At 37.0% G+C, this 17,768-nt stretch overlaps 1 long non-coding RNA gene across 3 annotated transcripts in view; it reads right to left on the bottom strand.

Annotated features, from left to right (window-relative positions):
• Positions 1-17,768, bottom strand: part of LOC149119664 (uncharacterized) — a 112,114-nt gene that overhangs the window by 42,509 nt on the left and 51,837 nt on the right. Inside the window, exon 3 of one of the 3 annotated variants that reach the window (XR_016227957.1) lies at positions 954-1,093. The exons of the other annotated variants lie outside the window; for them this stretch is intronic. This is a non-coding gene — a long non-coding RNA (uncharacterized LOC149119664). Of the gene's footprint in view, positions 1-953; positions 1,094-17,768 lie in introns of those variants that run through there. 3 annotated transcript variants of the gene reach the window in all.

Genomic DNA, 17,768 nt, shown 5'->3' on the forward strand with positions numbered 1-17,768 from the left:
GTTGATCATTATCTTGGCTGAATGCCAAATATATATGGGTTAATAATATTCTCTCCTTCTCTAGTTTTTATACATTTGAATTTTTCCATAATTAAAAGCAAAAGCAAACAAACAGATGGTCATGGGAGGCCTTTCTTAAGTGGCAATAAATGAACAAAATTCCCAAAGGAGAAAGAATAATGTGGTAAATGTGTTTGGATTTTGTTTTCAGTGTGATGGGAATGGATTGAAACATCTGAAGAAGGAAAGTGACATCAGATAGTATGTAGTTTTTTAAAAAATTAGTCCAGTTGCTTGGTGGAGAACAGAATGTGGGAAGTCAAGAATAGAATCATGAGGCCTAGTGAAAATATATAGACAAATTTAGAAAAGAGTTGATAGTGGCGTGGCCTAAGGATACAGTAGTGGAGATACTAAGAAGTGTTTTTGTTTCAAATAAGTTGTGAAAGTAAAACTGACATGTGCTGGCAATGGATTGGATTAAGAGAGTAAAGAACACAAAAGTGTCAAAAATGACTCTTAAGTTTTTTGTCCTAGAAGTTTACTGAATGGTAGTGACATTTAGTGAGACCAGAAGTACTTGGGGAAGTATCAGTCTGGGACAGAGAGAATCAAAATTTCTACTTTGGACTTATTACCTTTGAACTCCCTTCAGGGAGAGCTTTCAAACAGGTAGTTGGATATATAAGGCTGGGAACAGGGTGTGAGGTCAGAAGATGCATTAATTAAAAAACTCCTTGGTGAATAAATTCTTGGTTAAAAACCACGAGGCATGGCCAGCGCCGCGGCTCACTAGGCTAATCATCCGCCTTGCGGCGCCAGCACACCGGGTTATAGTCCAGGTCGGGGTGCCGGATTCTGTCCTGGTTGCTCCTCTTCCAGGCCAGCTCTCTGCTGTGGCCAGGGAGTGCAGTGGAGGATGGCCCAAGTCCTTGGGCCCTGCACCCCATGGGAGACCAGGAGAAGCACCTGGCTCCTGCCATTGGATCAGCGCGTTGCGCCGGCCGCAGTGCACCAGCTACAGCGGCCATTGGAGGGTGAACCAAAAGCAAAGGAAGATCTTTCTCTCTGTCTCTCTCACTGTCCACTCTGCCTGTCAAAACAAACAAACAAACAAAAAACAAAACAACCATGAGGCAGGGGTAACTTACAATGCCGATATCCCAAATCAAAGTTCTAGTTCAAGTCCAGCTGCTCTGTTTCTTTTTTCTTTTTTTTAAAGATTTTATTTATTTAAGATGTAGAGTTATAGACAGTGAGAGTGAGAGACAGAAAGAAAGCTCTTCCATCTGCTGGTTCACTCCCCAAATGGCAGTAACATCCAGAACTGCACTGATCCAAAGTCAGGAACCAGGAGCTTCCTCCGGGTCTCCCACGCGGGTGCAGGGGCCCAGGGACTTGGGCCATCTTCTACTGCTTTCCTAGGCCACAGCAAAGAGCTGGATTGGAAGAGTGGTGCCCATATGAAATGCTGACACCACAGGAAGAGGATTAACCTACTGCACCATGACACTGGCCCTTGGTCCATTTCTGATCCAGCTCCCTGTTAATGTGCCTGGGAAAGCAGCAGAAGATGGCCCAAGTGCTTGGACCCCTGTCACCCACATGGTAGATCAACATAGAAAATTCTGGACTCCTGGCTTCAGCCTGGCCCAGTCCAGGGTTTTACAGTAATTTGGGGCATGAACCAATAATACATGGGAAGATATTTCTATGTCTATCATTCTCTCCATCATTCTGCCTTTCAAATAAATTATTAGGAAAAAAATTAATGAGGCACATACTAAAATATTTAATGATAAAGGACTCTAGCTTTCTGGAACCCTGTCCTGGAATTTTTAATTATACTGTACGTATCTGCAGAACTTAAAAGTGGCTACAAAGACAGGTTTGTACAGGTGATTTTAATTAATTAATTTCACAAATTGGAAAGGCAGAGAGAGAGAGAGTCTGTCACTGGTTCACTCCCCAAATAACACCCAACAGCTGGGGTTGTGCCAGGCTGAAGTGAGAAGCCAGGGATTTATGGGTGGTGGGGACCCAACCACTAGAGCCAAGTTCAAGTGATTTTAAATTAATACAAATTAACATAGTCAAAAATACTCAAAGGGAGTAATACATGAATATTTACTTGAAGTAAGGTAGACTTAATACAGAGTTTACTGAAGATGCTGGAAAAATATAAATAAAAAGGCATAACTCTTTTTCCTTTGGATAAAGGTTTATAACTGGGATTGTTTTATATATATATATGTATACTTGTATATATATATAAAACTTAAATATTCAGCATTTCATGTTGTTAAGATCACAAAAAGTGAGTAGTACATGTAGTGTTTTCTATTTTATTTTAATTTACCATTCTTATTTCACTTTGTTAGGGTGCTAAAAAAAAAAAAAACAAACAAAAAACAGGTAGCTAACACAGCTGTACTGCATTTATCCAGATTCACAATAAGCTAACCCAAGAAATGGGGACAATAAAGGTTGTCATTCATTCAGTCAAGCACATGAGATCTTGGAGAAAAAAAAAGCCATGGTTTAAGCAAGAAATTGGGAACTATACCAATTAGATGGAGCATGCTTTAAGCACAGTTCCACAGTTTTGCCTGAGTGGCTTCAGCCACAACTTAAGTAAGTAGTTTCCTATGAGAAGAACTTGGCCTCCATTCTCCTTCAGTCATGCCATAGTGCAGAGAAGTATGCACATACGCAAAGATGTCACTAGTACAGGTAACAAAAGTGGAAAGAGCAAAGTCCAGACAATGTTTCAGTGCTTTGGTATGGTGAAATGAAAATATGCAACCTCTTCGGATTTAGATACAGATACCTGAGGATAACAGATGCATTTTAAAAAACCAAGGTGAGAATGCTTTTCCTTAGGGGGAGACTGATAAGGGGCATGACTAAAGACTTGATAAACACTAGCATAGCACCAGGAACCCCTAATCTGTTTTTCTGACCATTATAACTCAGTGGTCATGGCTTGGTCTTTAGTCACTATCTTAATTAACAAGTCTTCAGAAGTCTTAAGTAAAACATGAGAAGAAAAGGAAAGTCAATGAAAATGGAAAACTTTATGTGACTGCAAACATGTGTAATTAATGCTATAGCTTCCCCCACACTTGAAAAAATGAGTGGAGATAAGAGAGCCCTAAGAATGTGGATATACTCCTTAAGGCAAAAATCTAGGGAAAGTTAAATCATTCTACTAGGAGGATTAAAGAAATCCTGTAAAAGAATTAATTTGAAGAGCATTTTTCTTCCAGCAGCTTTAACACTTTGAGGACAGGCAATGTTTCACTAAAGCAGAAACTCACAAGCACTTCTTGTTACTGTTTTCTAATATTTTGAAATACTCTTGTTGCCTGATTTACAATCTGTGTTGTCTGTGCCTATTGATATTTTATGTAAGTGAACAGCTCCAAATTATATTTTGAAAGATCTGTTTAGGGTGATCTTTGAGAAACCACCATCCCAAACTTTACAAGGTTGTCAAGAACAGGAGAAGGGAACAAAGGGAATCCTTAAACAGTTAACACTTCCACCATCTACTTCATTTTATGCCATTTTCGAAACAGTATAGCTGGCTTCATGCTCCTTTGGGTTCCTTAGTCTGACGGCTGCTCTTGCTTACAGCAGGGCCCATATCTTATTTGCTTTTACAACTCCAGCACTTTGAGCTGAGTTCTGCCTTTACCAAGTAATCTGCTTGAGTACTGCTTTGTGCTGGGAATTTTTCTAGGTGCTATGCGATGAAACAGAGAACAAAATAGACAAAGATATTACCCATAAGAAGCTAAATTCTAGGTTGCAGGTGGAGCAGAGGTTAAGCCACCCATTTGGATGGTCATGTCTCACATCAGAATACTTGGGTTTGGGTCCCAGTTCCACTTCCAATTCTATCTTCCTGTTAATGCAGACCCTGTGAGGCAGCTAGTGATGGCACTTGTAGTTGAATCCCTTCAACTCACATGGGAGGCCTGGATTTCTCTTTCCCCACACCCACCCTCTCCCCCTTCCTCTCAAATAAATAACACAAATGAATAAAAGGTTTTTGAAATCTCAATGAAATTTTTGTAATAATGTAAGGTATTGTGGTAGAGAAGGGTAGATGCTCATATTTTTAAGTAGGATAATTAAAGAAAGACTTTGCTGATGAGAAATATTTTTTTTGGTCAGGCAGAGTTAGACAGTGAGAGAGAAAGAGAGAGAAAGGTCCTCCCTCAGCCGGCCCACCCCCAAATGACCGCTACGGCCAGAGCGCTGCGGCCAGCGCACTGTGCCGATCTGAAGCCAGGAGCCAGGTGCTTCCTCCTGGATTCCCTTGCGGGTGCAGGACCCAGGCACTTGGGCCATCCTCCACTGCCCTCCTGGGCCACAGCAGAGAGCTGGACTGGAAGAGGAGCAACCAGAACAGAATCCAGTCCCCTGACCAGGACCAGAGCCCAGGGTGCCGGCACTGCAGGCGAAGGATTAGCCAAGTGAGCTGCGGCACCGGCCTCTGTTCCATTCTAAAGAATCTCTTTGCTTGTGCTATGTACATTATTCTCTCTTATCTCTTTAGAGTCTGTAGTACTCTACTATGTATTCGCTCCCTTAAGCTTTCCATAAAAGTTTCCTCATGAATCCTGTACCCTCTCTACTTCATACAACCGTCTCACCTTCCTAATAATTATTTTGTGGAAAATAAAAGCTTAAATTCACCTTTACTTCTCCTTCATTGTGCATTCATACTTCAACCTCCTTTGGTTTGATTTCCACTTTCTCATTCCACTGATGTTTCTTTTGCTAAGATCATGATGATGTATCTTTCAATTATCAACCTGAATGGACAAATCTTATTGTTTACAAAATAAAAACCATGTTTCTTGTCCAGCAAAGAAGGCCTTTGGTAATGTGACCCTCATATTTCTAGATTCATCTTTCTGTCTTCCTCTATATACCCTGTGTGCCCTAGCCATGTTCAACTATTTGCAATAGTTGTACAATGATTTTTGTGTGTGTGCCAGGATATTTGTAAGTGCTGTTTTTCCCTAGGTAAATCTGTAGTGTACCTGGTAAAATTGTTTCAAGAGTAGACTCAAATGTGACAACCAGAATAAACCTTGCCAGAGCTCTGTAGTCAAATATGAGCACTTCTCCTTTTATTACTCTAAGATATCATACATGCAACAGTAGTTGTTTCATAGTAATATTTCATTTTAAGTCTTTCTCCCCTCCACAACTGTGAGATTCTGGGGCAGGAAAACTATGTCTTAATTATCTTTATTTCCTTAAAAATAAAAATAATATACATTAGAATTTTACTAAATATTGTATTAACTAATGGATAAATCATTATCATTAACAATGATTTGTCTAGGATCTACTATTCTCAGGCACTCTGCTAGGTACTATGTTAATCAAAGTATATATGATAATTCTGGCCCTCAAGGAGATTCCAATCTATTTAAGGTGACAGATGAATTTTAAAAGATGTATAAATAAATTACAATATTGTATAATCTCTAATAAGAAACAAGTTGGTGATGAAGACAAGCACTATAGGACCAGGAATACAGAAAGACTTTGAAGAGGAAAGAGGTAGTATAGGCTAAAATGATCACAGAAAGTTTGAACTTGGTCCCAGAAGACTTAAAAATTTATGCTAGGGTGAAGGGTGGTCACCTTTTAAAATGTTATTTACTTATTTGAAAGAGTGACACAGAAAGAGGGAGAGAGGGAGAGAAAGAGACAATCTTCCTTCCACTGGTTCATTCCCCAAACACTCACAACAGCTAGGGCTATGCCAAGCTGAAGCCAATAACAAGGAAATCCATCCAGGTCTCCAGTATGGGTTGCAGGAACCCAGATGTTTCGGCCATCATCTACTGTCTCCCAGTGCACCATAAGGAAACTGGATCAGAAGTGTAGGGTAGCTAGGACTCAGGACTTAGTCAAGGTAACAATAAACAATGAAAATGAAAATAGATCAGTTTCTTTCCGTCAGTTGAAAGAATAGTAACTAGAGAACTGATATGATCCTTCTGTTTTTTTTTTTTTTTTGTATAGCCTAGGCTTTGTTATAAAATGTTGCATCATCATAATTATATCTCACAATAACCTTTTCTACAGAAGGAAAAAAAATAGTGATATTTGTTTTATGAATGTTGTAAAAGAAATCCCTTTTTTAAAAAGGTTTACTTATTTTTATTTATTTAGAGTGACAGAGAAAGACAGATTAGAAATATTTTACATCTGCTAATTCATTTCCCAAATAGATGCAATGACCAGGGCTGGCCAGGCTAAAGTCAGAATCCAGAACCCCAACAGCTCAATCGCTGTACCATAATACCTGCCCTTCATTGTGTAATCTTGAACTTCCCTACCAATAAAATAGGAGGGTAATGGTACCTATCTCATATCTCATAGAATTATGGGGAGAATTAAAATTATATATGATTGTGATAAGATATATATAAATCATATTTATATGTAGTTTTGCATTTGTATTTTTTTTTATATAGGCAGAGTGGACAGTGAGAGAGAGAGAGAGAGAGAAAGGTCTTCCTTTTGCCGTTGGCTCACCCTCCAATGGCCGCCGTGGCCAGTGCGCTGTGGCCAGAGCACCGCGCTGATCCGATGGCAGGAGCCAGGTACTTATCCTGGTCTCCCATGGGGTGCAGGGCCCAAGCACTTGGGCCATCCTCCACTGCACTCCCTGGCCACAGCAGAGAGCTGGCCTGGAAGAGGGGCAACCGGGACAGAATCCAGCGCCCCGACCGGGACTAGAACCCGGTGTGCCGGCACCGCAAGGTGGAGGATTAGCCTAGTGAGCCACGGCGCCAGCCAAGTATTTGTATATTTTTATAAACACACATATACATATACATAAAAATGTCAAAAAGTTCATGGAAAATGGAATTAAAAGATAAGTTTGCTTAGTAGTATATATAGATATAATAATTATAAATATAACTATCAGACCCATGGTAAGTACTAAATAAGCACTCTTTTATTATTATCATTGTTGCTGTTGCCACTGCTGCTGAAAAAAGGGAGATGGGGAATATAGGTTGGAGCCAGATTCTAGTTGACTCTGTTGGTTTGGGGACTTTGGAGTTTTTACTTTATCCCCTAATTCATGGGAACACCTTGAAGACTTTTTCAGAAAAGGGACTGTCCCATATTAAATGGTGCTTTGGGAAGATTGATATGGAAGTGTTGTCTAGGACAGATTTAGAGGTAGAAAGACCAGTTAGGAAGCAATTGCAGTAGCGCACAAATGAAGTGCGGGGACTCTGAATAAGCTGGTTACCATGGGGATGAAAACGAAAATGAAACACTGAAAAGAATCTTAAGGATGTGGTGATTAGATATTAGAGATAAAGGAAGGAAAAGATTCGGTGGGACTCCAACATTTTCAGACTGTATAGCTAAGATTATGGTAGCTCCTGGGAAGGGAAGTGGCAGAGACTTGGTTTTAGGAGAAGGAGGATAAATGTGTTTTTTGAAAATGAAATTAACATGCATTGATTGAAGGTCCATTTAGGCAGGATCGTGGTCTAGAGATATGAATGATGCAGAAACACCCTTGATGTCATCTAGAAACTTTAGTTGTGTAAATCACACATTAAAAAATACGGGGCACTATAAGATAAATATTCAAATTTTTAGTCTAGAATATATTCTTAAATTTAGAAATTTTTTTCTTATTTACAGAATTCACTTTTCAAACAGTTTCTATCATTTTTGTCAAATTATAAAATATGCCCATTATAAAACATTTGAAAATTATAAGAAATTCAAAGAAACGAAAAATCACTTATATTTCCAGCCATCAGAGAAACCACAATTAGTACATTGGTATATGCACCTTCAGCTCACTACTGAGAAATTGTATACACCATCAGTGTATTTCATTGTCCATTTATCCACATTATCATCAATATAGGTGGATAGCATTTTTCTATTTTAGTTAAGTTGATATGTGAAAAACAATATCCAAATTTTGTTTCAACTTTCACCTCTGAGTTATAGATAGGAGCTACTTTTTAAGATACTTATTGGATATTTATACTATGTGAATTATTTTTTCAAATATTTTATCCATTTTTAAGTTATATTCCCATTTTCTTTGATGTTTTAAATGAAGATCCATTTACAAAAGCTCATCAAACATTTAAAACTCATCAGTTTCTATGGAGGAAGAACATACACTGTGGATCTTCATGTTCTACACAATTTTATAATCTTCTAACCATTAACATTTCTTATCTCTGTTGGCCATGAAACCCTGTGTATCTGTGACTAATTATGATCCCTTCTGTTGGCTTACTGTTCACTCAAAGAAGCAAATTTATGCCAGTCATGCCACTCCTGATAGCTCCATAACATCATCAAAATATTTGCCCTCAAAAACAGAATGATGGTATCATTTGGATTTTCATACAAAGGACAAAATAAGGAATAATGCTAGGTCATCTCCTTTTGGTTCCATTTTGTTGACTCACTTGAGTTCTTTTAAATTGATAATATATTTTCATCACTACTTCTTTTAAAAATGGTGACATTACATATATTACTGAATGTGAGTAAATGTATACTCAGTTAAAAATGTATTAGAACAGACTAAGGACAACTTATTCTAAGCAAGTAGGGAAGAATGGCAATTGCATTATTTTGCTGCCTATATAGAATATGATCTGAGGGTGGGATGGAAGGGAAGGTTTTAAGTGTCACAACCCTTTATTGTCATGTTAATGTTCTGCACATAACTGAATTTTGTTAATTTTTTACTTAAAAATTTCTTACCAACTAAAAAAGAACATGCAACAACATTTTAACTATTCCCAAGTCTCTCTTCTTGGAAAGAAAAAATTCTGTCCAGCTGTTTCTTATGTTTCCATTCCACTGACTATTTTTATCAGTCTTTTCAACTCCATGCTATCGTGTTGCTTCTAAGGCATTAGAAGCTGGTCTTATTCATCACCCAGTGTCTTACTTTTCTCTCGAGTCTTCAAGATACTACTTTATTTCAGTTTGGTGGCTGAACAAACTATACCTCTTGAACAAATACATTTGTTAATTTAAGTACTTTGTTGTTTCAGTACAGCAAGATGCTTTTGTGACATAACTATGAAACAGGCATGCTTTTCTTGACTAGCAGAGGCTGGTGAGATGTGGCATGGAAGATTATGTTGTTTATCCACTCAAGTTCAGGCTAAAGCAGTTAGTGGATTTGACAGCAAATATGCTGACAGCAGCAGGGAGAATACCTCATCTGGAACACAGGGTGCAAATAGTGTCTATATGCTTTCCTAGCTAGCTCCCCTTTCACAGAGAATGAATTTCTTTGTTCTAACATTGTTTTCAAAAAGGATTTCACTCAGCAGGCTAAGCATTGCTTATTCTGGTACATTTGTTACACTGAAATATCACAGCGTTTCTAAAAATGTTTACATTGAAAAGAAAATGCCATTTCAACATGAAGCATCACACAGTGGCAGCAAGGCCTGAATTGGAAAATATAGATGGCCCCTCTGGCTTTGCAGCTGAGTTGGATTAAATAGTCAGGCATTCAAATGGTAAGGTAAAGCCTTCAAACTGATGTGATTCATGAAGCCCTGGTGTCTAGGGCAGAACATGGAATGGGATAGCATGTATTTACTGGTTTTTCTTTCTTCATACTATTGGTTGGATTCTTAGTGTAGGGTTAACCTTACGAGTATTAAATAAATTGAAAATAGATCTTTATAAAAGTTAAGAGTGGGGGCCGGCAACGCAGCTCACTAGGCTAATCCTCCGCCTGCGGCGCCAGCACACCAGGTTCTAGTCCTGGTCGGGGCACTGGATTCTGTCCCAGTTGCTCCTCTTCCAGTCCAGCTCTCTGCTGTGGCCCGGGAGTGCAGTGGAGGATGGTCCAAGTCCTTGGGCCCTGCACCTGCATGGGAGACCAGGAGAAGCACCTGGCTCCTGGCTTTGGATCAGCGTGGTGCGCCGGCCACAGCGCACCGGCTACAGCAGCCATTGGGGGGGTGAACCAACGGAAAAGGAAGACCTTTCTCTCTGTCTCTCTCTCTCACTGTCCATTCTGCCTGTCAGAAAAAAAAAAAGTTAAGAGTGGAAAAAGGAAAGGGAAGAGGAAGAAATATTGGAGTGTGAGTGTGGAAGGGAGGTTAGGGTGGGAACTATCACTATGTTCTTAAATCTGTATATATGAAATATATGAAACTTGTATATCTTAAATAAAATATTTAAAAAGCTCCTGGCTTTTGCCTGGCCTGGTCCCAGGTGTTACGGCCATTTGGAGAGTGAACCAGCAGAGGCAAGATCTCTCTCTCAATCTCCCTCTCCCTCTCCCTCTCTCCTTGTAATCCTGCCTTTCAAATAAATAAAATAAATGTTTAACAAATGGAATGTTATATCTCTTGTTAGTAATAAGTATCACACTTATTGAGCACTAGTGCTCAATGTTTTACTAGGATTTTCTCATTTAATTATTGGAAAAACACTATCATGAAGTTTTTATATTATTATCATGATTTTATAGATCTAGATAGTGGGTTCTTGTGCTATTTTAGATTGTATTAGCTTCATTTTGTTGGATTAGTTACTTGTGCTATTGTGTTGTATTTTGTTACTTGTGCACTTAAGATTAGTTTCTTTTTTTGTATTAGTTGGTTCAACTACTGCTTGTGATAGATAAAATTCCTAAATTGTTTTCCTATGAACTGTTGTACATTTCCATTTCAAGTCTCTGATCTTCAAAACTAAATACAGGACTTCACATGTGTGCCTGTTAAATTTCTTTTTTGTCAGTTTCATGATGTTTTTATTTCTCTTTTTCTCTGGGTGGTGGTGCCTAATCCATATGTTTATAACTGTGCTCTTATAAAATGTTCTCATCAGTTTTCTAGAATTTTCATAAAGTCGCATTTTGTTCTAAATAAACATTTGATTTTTTATCTTCAGTTTATCATTCAGAATGTTAACTTCCCTTACTAGCTCTTTATTTTACATATATGATAAACTTTGCCTTCTGTATCTTCATCCAAATAATATACATGCTAAAGAAAACAGGATCACGAACAGAGCTCTGAAGCACAACATTCAGGAAATATTTCCAGAGTAATAAATATAAAAATTCTTTTGGGTTTAGTTGTTCAATCCATCTAACTCTATTATTCAGCTATTTTCACATCTTATTGACTAGGGAATTATGAGACACTTTGTCAAATGATTTATTCAGGATAAGATATATAATATCTGGGCATCCCTTTTTTACCTATCTAGTTATCTATTCATCAAAAAAGGAAATGAAATCCATTTGGTATGACTTGCTTCCAATGGGTCTTTGCTGCCTTTCAAATCTCTTTTAAGTATCAATAATATTTTTTTAAATTTTTTTTCAAGATCTAGGTTTAAATCTTGCATGCTTTTAACTTCCATTATCCAACTCTCTAGTCTTTTGGCATCTTTACAGACTTTCATGATTTGCTCAAAAATGCTACAATGGTTCAGCAACTCAATCAGCAAAACCCTTCAGTTTTCTTAGTTTCAGTTTGCTCTGAGCTTGAGAATTGTAACTACAAAGGAAGATTCAGTGATACTCTATCATCTAACATATCTTGGGCTTCACTTATTTCTTTCCTCCAGTGAAATAATTTGATTTTTTGGTATTGATTTTCAGTTTCTTTTCTGTCCTGTCTTGTTTCTGAAAAAGACAAAAATATCATTGACAATTAACTGAAAAAAAAAGGATTCTAAATGAGAATATTCTCAAGATGAAAGTATTTTTTATTTAGGCTTACTGTCATCATCTCTCACTTTTATTTATAATCAAGATAGAATAAAGTTAATGTCATCTAATCATATAAACACATTAAACAAATTAGATTCTGTAAATGATTGTAAATCATAATCTATTATGTTTATAGGAGATGAAAACATTGAAGAGAGGAAAGTCATCAGAGGAAAAAGTGAGCAATCTAAACTTTGTAAAGTAAATCTAATGAAATAACACAAGAAGTCTCAAAAGCATCAAGGAAAAAAAAGTGAGACATAATAGAGATAAATATCTAGAGTTAATGATGAACAGAGACTAGAGGGGGTCTACAATTAATAGTAATTAATGAGCTAAAATATAATTGAGGGATTCGACATTTTAAAAATCAAATGGTGAATCTGGGGAACAATGAAGCTCCAATTTTACAGGAATTGAGGGGAAAACAGAACTTTTTGAGTATGTAACTTTCATAGTAGTAGTATAAATATCTCTTCTTATCATCTTCCCCTCTAAATTATAAAGCAACAAATAATGTCTTATATCTGCAAGTAAGTGTATTTGCCTTGTACTTATCTCATCTGTGAAAGGGTTCCAATCAAACAAGAATATAGTAAGATTAATAAATGTGCCATCAGAAGTAATGGTGGGGCAGGGACATTTGGCACAACGGTTAAGATGCCGCTCTTGGGATACCCACATCATATATCAGAAGTGTCTGTATTTGAGACCCAGATCCAATTCAGATCCAGCTTCCTGGAAATGGAAACCTTGGTAGGCAGCAGGTAAAGGCTCAAGAACTTGGGCCCGTGCCACCCATGTGGGAGACATAGATGGAGTTCCAGTCTCCTGGTTTCAGCCTGGCACAGCCCCAGTTTTGTGTGCAGTTGAGGAGTGAACCAATGGTTGGAAGACCTCTTTTTGTCTCTCTCCATGTTTTTCAAATAAAATGAAAATAAATTAAAATTAAAAGAATTAATAATGATAGCATGAAAGTTTATAATGGAAAAAAAATGGTCTCAGACTGAGAATTGGACAGTTCTATTCTATTTGGCCCCTACTACCAGTAAAAACTCAAACCATGGCGTTTTAATTCTCATAATGCACATATGCACACATTCCCAATTTTCCCCTGACTTCCAGGGACCACATCATATCCAACTGGCTCAAGTTGATCCTACTCACTAGTTTATTAAAACTGTCCTAACTGAAGCTATCCCCTTTAATAAAGTTATATTCTCTACTATGTTTTTGTAATCTACATAAATTCTTCTCCCAAAAACAAGAATGTTTGAGAGCTGACTATACTACTTAAACACAAACTCTACAAAAAAAGGCAAACAAAAAGCTCTACTTTCACAAGACTTCCTTGCTGAGACCTGGGATCTGGTAATCTTTCAGAAGAGAGATTTGGCACAACCTCTCATAAAAACACTATTATTATGTTATATCTATGAGAGATAAATGTCTGACGTGTGTCTGTTTGCAAGAAAAAACTGACTGAGAACATGCCTGGGTGTGGTGCACCATTATCTAATTACTAAATTTTTGTCTGCAAGTCACTCTTAACGTGGTAGGAGATAATGGTTGGAAATAAATTTCTAATGAACCATATGGTAGGACAAAACCAATTATTACATTTAAGGATTTTTTTTCTGAAGATTAGTGTACCAGATAATTGCTTACTAAAAGAATTATTTTCTATTTCATATGCAAGGTATATGTTGGTCTTTTGAGTAGGAATAAAAAACGCCAACTTCTTAATATTTGGTGAGCTATGCCACAAGAACTACAAGAACTATACTAAACCTTGAAGACACATTCTTAGTTCCAAATTTGGGGAAATGAGAAAATGCCTATACATTTTGAATAAATTGAATGACCTTTGGAGTTTACTTCAATAGTATCTAAGTCAAAGATAATTTCTCAATGTTCAATTTTCAATATCCTTGTGGGCAGCCATTCTACTCAATCCATGCCACTGTAACAGACAAGATCATTCCAAAATAGCCTCCAGTCAGCTTCCTTTTTCAAACCAAACAGAAATACTAATTAAAAATAAAACATATTTCACCCATCTGTAAGGTTGAATTTTATTTTTTAGAATAGATTTCTTTCAAGTCCTTTCTAACCAAGCACAACATTTGATTACATTTGTACCTTTAATCTGTATGTCAGTACTGAAATGAATCAAATAGGCCTTTGACCTCTTTCAAAATAATTGCCTTTGCAGTGATTTTTAGAAGCTAATAAAACTGTGCTAGAGATAAGGCACTAGGAAACGGGAAGGCTAGATAAATACTATCTTTAGAATTGAATTATTTCAGCAGTACCTAAAACAGCAACTGCCATAATGAAGAAAATTAATGGTAGTCATTTATTTCTCTTCTCATTAAGTAAAATACATGAAGCACTTAATTTAATGGCAAGTGCCTGGTGGCTACTTAGGTAAAGGTGATAACAATAATGACTATTACTTATGCAGGAAGCTTTCCCTGCAGTAGCCTTCAAACTCAACTTACATCTCAGGACATTTCTTCTACTGAACTCATGTAATTAGCATAGATTACTATATACATATTTCTCTATACATTTATGCATATTAGTAATTATTAACTTGTTTTCTTTTTCTTTAAAATTACTTTTTAGGGATTAAGAGAAAAATATGCTTTATATAAAACACACTCAACAAATGGTAGCTATTTTTCATGGTACTTACTCCTGACAGACTATTGTCCAATTCAGTTAAACTGTATGTTCTCTTCAGAAAGTAAAATCTATGCTTCTTTTCCTTTGTGAAGGGGCTATGATGCAGACAAACTCATACACTGATGGTAGATGTATAACTTTGTACAGTTGAAAAGAACAAACCAAAAGGAGGAGGAGAGAGGGTAAAGGGAGGGAGGGAGGGAGGGAAGAAGGGTAAGTATCATTATGCACTTAAATCTGTATATATGAAATACATTAAATTTGTTCCTTTTATATAAATAAAAATGTTTTTAAGTTAAAAAAAGAAAACAAGAAAGTTAATGTTGTAAATTATCTATTTATTTTCATGTTATTTGAGAAGCAGAGAAAAAGAGAGAGATGGAGAGGGAGAGTGAAACAGAGACAGATGGAGAGAAATCTTCCTTCTGCTGGTTCACTCCTCAAATACTCACAACAGCCAGGGAGTCTGAAATTCCATCCAAGTGTCCTGTGTGGGTGGCAAGTATTTAACAAGCACCTGCTGCTTTCTACAAAGCACATTAGCAGGAAACTGGATCAGAAGTGGAGGAGCTATAGTCATCCCAAGTGATGACTTAACTGTTGTGCTACATGTCCACCCCCCCATTTTTTCAAATAATGTCATTTGATCCACTTCAATTAATTTTGATAAGCAAATAATTATGAAAAACACCAAAATTCTTTATAGTAATATTTATCAAAACTGTTCATAACAAAATAAATGTTTAACAATAGAGCAGTTATTAAAGTATGATTCAACTATATTAAATGAGTATTTGAGTCTTGAAGTGTAACATGCATTAGCACTGGAATACTTTTATTTCTAGTTTATAAAGAAAGTAACACAATGATATGTTTAGATGATACCATTTGGTTTTGAATCTTAATACATAGGCATTAAAAGAGACTGGGACAAAAATTTGTCTTTAAGTAGTAGGATTATGAGGTACACATTATTTTTTCCCTTCCTAGGTCCTCCCACTTTTCTTCAAAGTGATAGCAATTGTCACTTTTTAAACAGTAAAAGCATGGGTATGGAAGATACTGAGAAGAACTTTTTCTCTAGCTTTTGGATTCTCTGACTCCTCTCTCTCCTCTAAAAATGATACCAAAAAGATATTAGATGGAATGAGTATGAGGAAGTATGGTAAAGCCACTTGATTTCCTATAAGTCTGCTGGGAAGATACTATCCTGAGTCTGGTTCTCTCTTTCAGGCTCTGAGAAATGCCTTGCTGGTTACATCTCTGCCAAATGCATGATCGATCCATGGACAAGGATTCTGGTCCCAGTCCTGGCTATTTTCCCAACCTGTTTAGCTGAGCTGGTCAATAAAGTTCCCCCTACCACAATGCCTAAAATCTCTAGAGTGTAAAAAACAGCTATGACAAGAAAGCCTTGCTTTCTTTCCTCTTGAGTCCTCCCTCTCCACTCTCGAGATTTAAAGGCACTTAAGAGACAGAATAGATCCTAGACTACCAAATTAGCCTCTCCCTGTATTACTCTTCAAATAGCCAAGAAAGTTGAAGAGGAAGAAAGCTTTTATAAGCTTTTACTGCTCTTACTGTAAGCATAGAGGAGTGAGATGTTCACACCAAACACGCACACATTCCCCTCGCTCCAAGATTTTCACACTGAAGATTTTATAACTGTTAGAAATATGATGGGCTTATCAAAAGAAGCTGAAATTCAGTACTAAATGTAGACCACACTTCTTTTTGTTCTGTGACATTGTGAAATTCACTTTCTTAATATGATAGAAGCTGAGCATTGTAACATGTGTATAACATCAAAGATAAACAAAACTAGACAATAAGTGGTAAAGACACACTTTTATCAGTAATAATTATCCCATTAGAGAAAAGAGCCCAATATGAATGTAACTTTCATTTATATAGAAGTAACTGGATTTGTTTAAGAAAGAACTGAGGGAACAGGAAATGAGTATGAGCAATGGCTCAATAGAGTAAGGAAAGTAGAAAGTTACAAAAAGTTAATTAGTATAAATGTGATTAAGTGGGGATGGAGCTTTGGCATAGTGGGTAAAGCCAGTGCCTACAATGGAGACACCAGTTCGAGTCCCAGCTGCTCCACTTCCAATCCAGCTCCCAGTTAATGTGCCTAGAACAGTAGCAGAAGGTGAACTAAGTGCTTGGGTCCCTGCACCCACGTGGGAGACCTGGAAGAAACTCCTGGTTCCTGGCTTCAGAATGACCCAGCTCCAGCTTTGCAGCCATTTGGGGAGTGAATCAAGAGGATGGAAGATCTGTCTCCCCCTCTCTCCCTGTAACTCTGCCTTTCAAATAAATAAATAAATATTTTCTAAAAATATGTGATTAAGCCAGCTATGTCTGCTCTCTGGCAATTATCAAAGTTAGGATAATATCCTCTCACAGAGAATGGGAGACAGTAAATTTTTGACATTCTTGAATTTTCTCAGGAGAGCATGTTAAGGAAGACTAGTGTCACCTTATGGATGTGGCCTTAAGCTGTTAGAAACTGCTAGTATTTTGCTCAAGTCTTTATAGGTCCAAATCAAGAAAGGTCTCAGAGGAGCCCAGCTTGAATTTGGCTAAGGAAAAAATCTTTATCAGTAATCAATAAGCTTAACTGCTTAGCCATCCCATGCATGTTTTTAACCAGAAAGTTCATACTCATATGTCCTATTTGTACTAACCTGGGAAGGCAGCTGGAGTGTGAACATTAGGGAACATATGTTTATTGTGCTATCCCTCCAAATTCTATTTTTCCACCTCTTGTTACTATATTTGTTTCTATGATGGCTCTTTAAAGCTCTCTTCTTCTTAAGACTTTGATGAATGTTCCAAGGCCCCTGAAGGGACTGAAACAATGATAGTAAATGTGGGGCCAACAAATAATTTAGTCAATACATTAAATCTCTGGAAAAAGAGCTACCTAGTAGATGTATGATCTACTTAGTAGATCAACCTAAACAGATTTTTACCCAGATGGACTAGAATGAATTAAGAAGGAAAAATCATTATCTGAAATATTGTCCTTGTTAGTTACAAACGTTGTTTCTGATTGTGTATTTTCTTGCACAGACACACAATCATGAGGAAGATTTACACTTTATTTATTTATATTACTGGTTCTTATATTTTCCATATTGGACAATCTCAACTAGAATGATAGTGTTCTAAAGCATTCTTTATTCATAAGTTTTTAGAATTAGCAGTGCATTCCCCATAGGAATAATGGCATAAACATTGCCTAGATTTCCTCGCTAGCACACAAAAGCCAATTTAATAATTA

This window comes from Oryctolagus cuniculus, chromosome X (assembly GCF_051225735.1).
Source record: "Oryctolagus cuniculus isolate XC-2025 breed Fujian yellow rabbit chromosome X, ASM5122573v1, whole genome shotgun sequence".
Classification (NCBI taxonomy): domain Eukaryota; kingdom Metazoa; phylum Chordata; class Mammalia; order Lagomorpha; family Leporidae; genus Oryctolagus; species Oryctolagus cuniculus.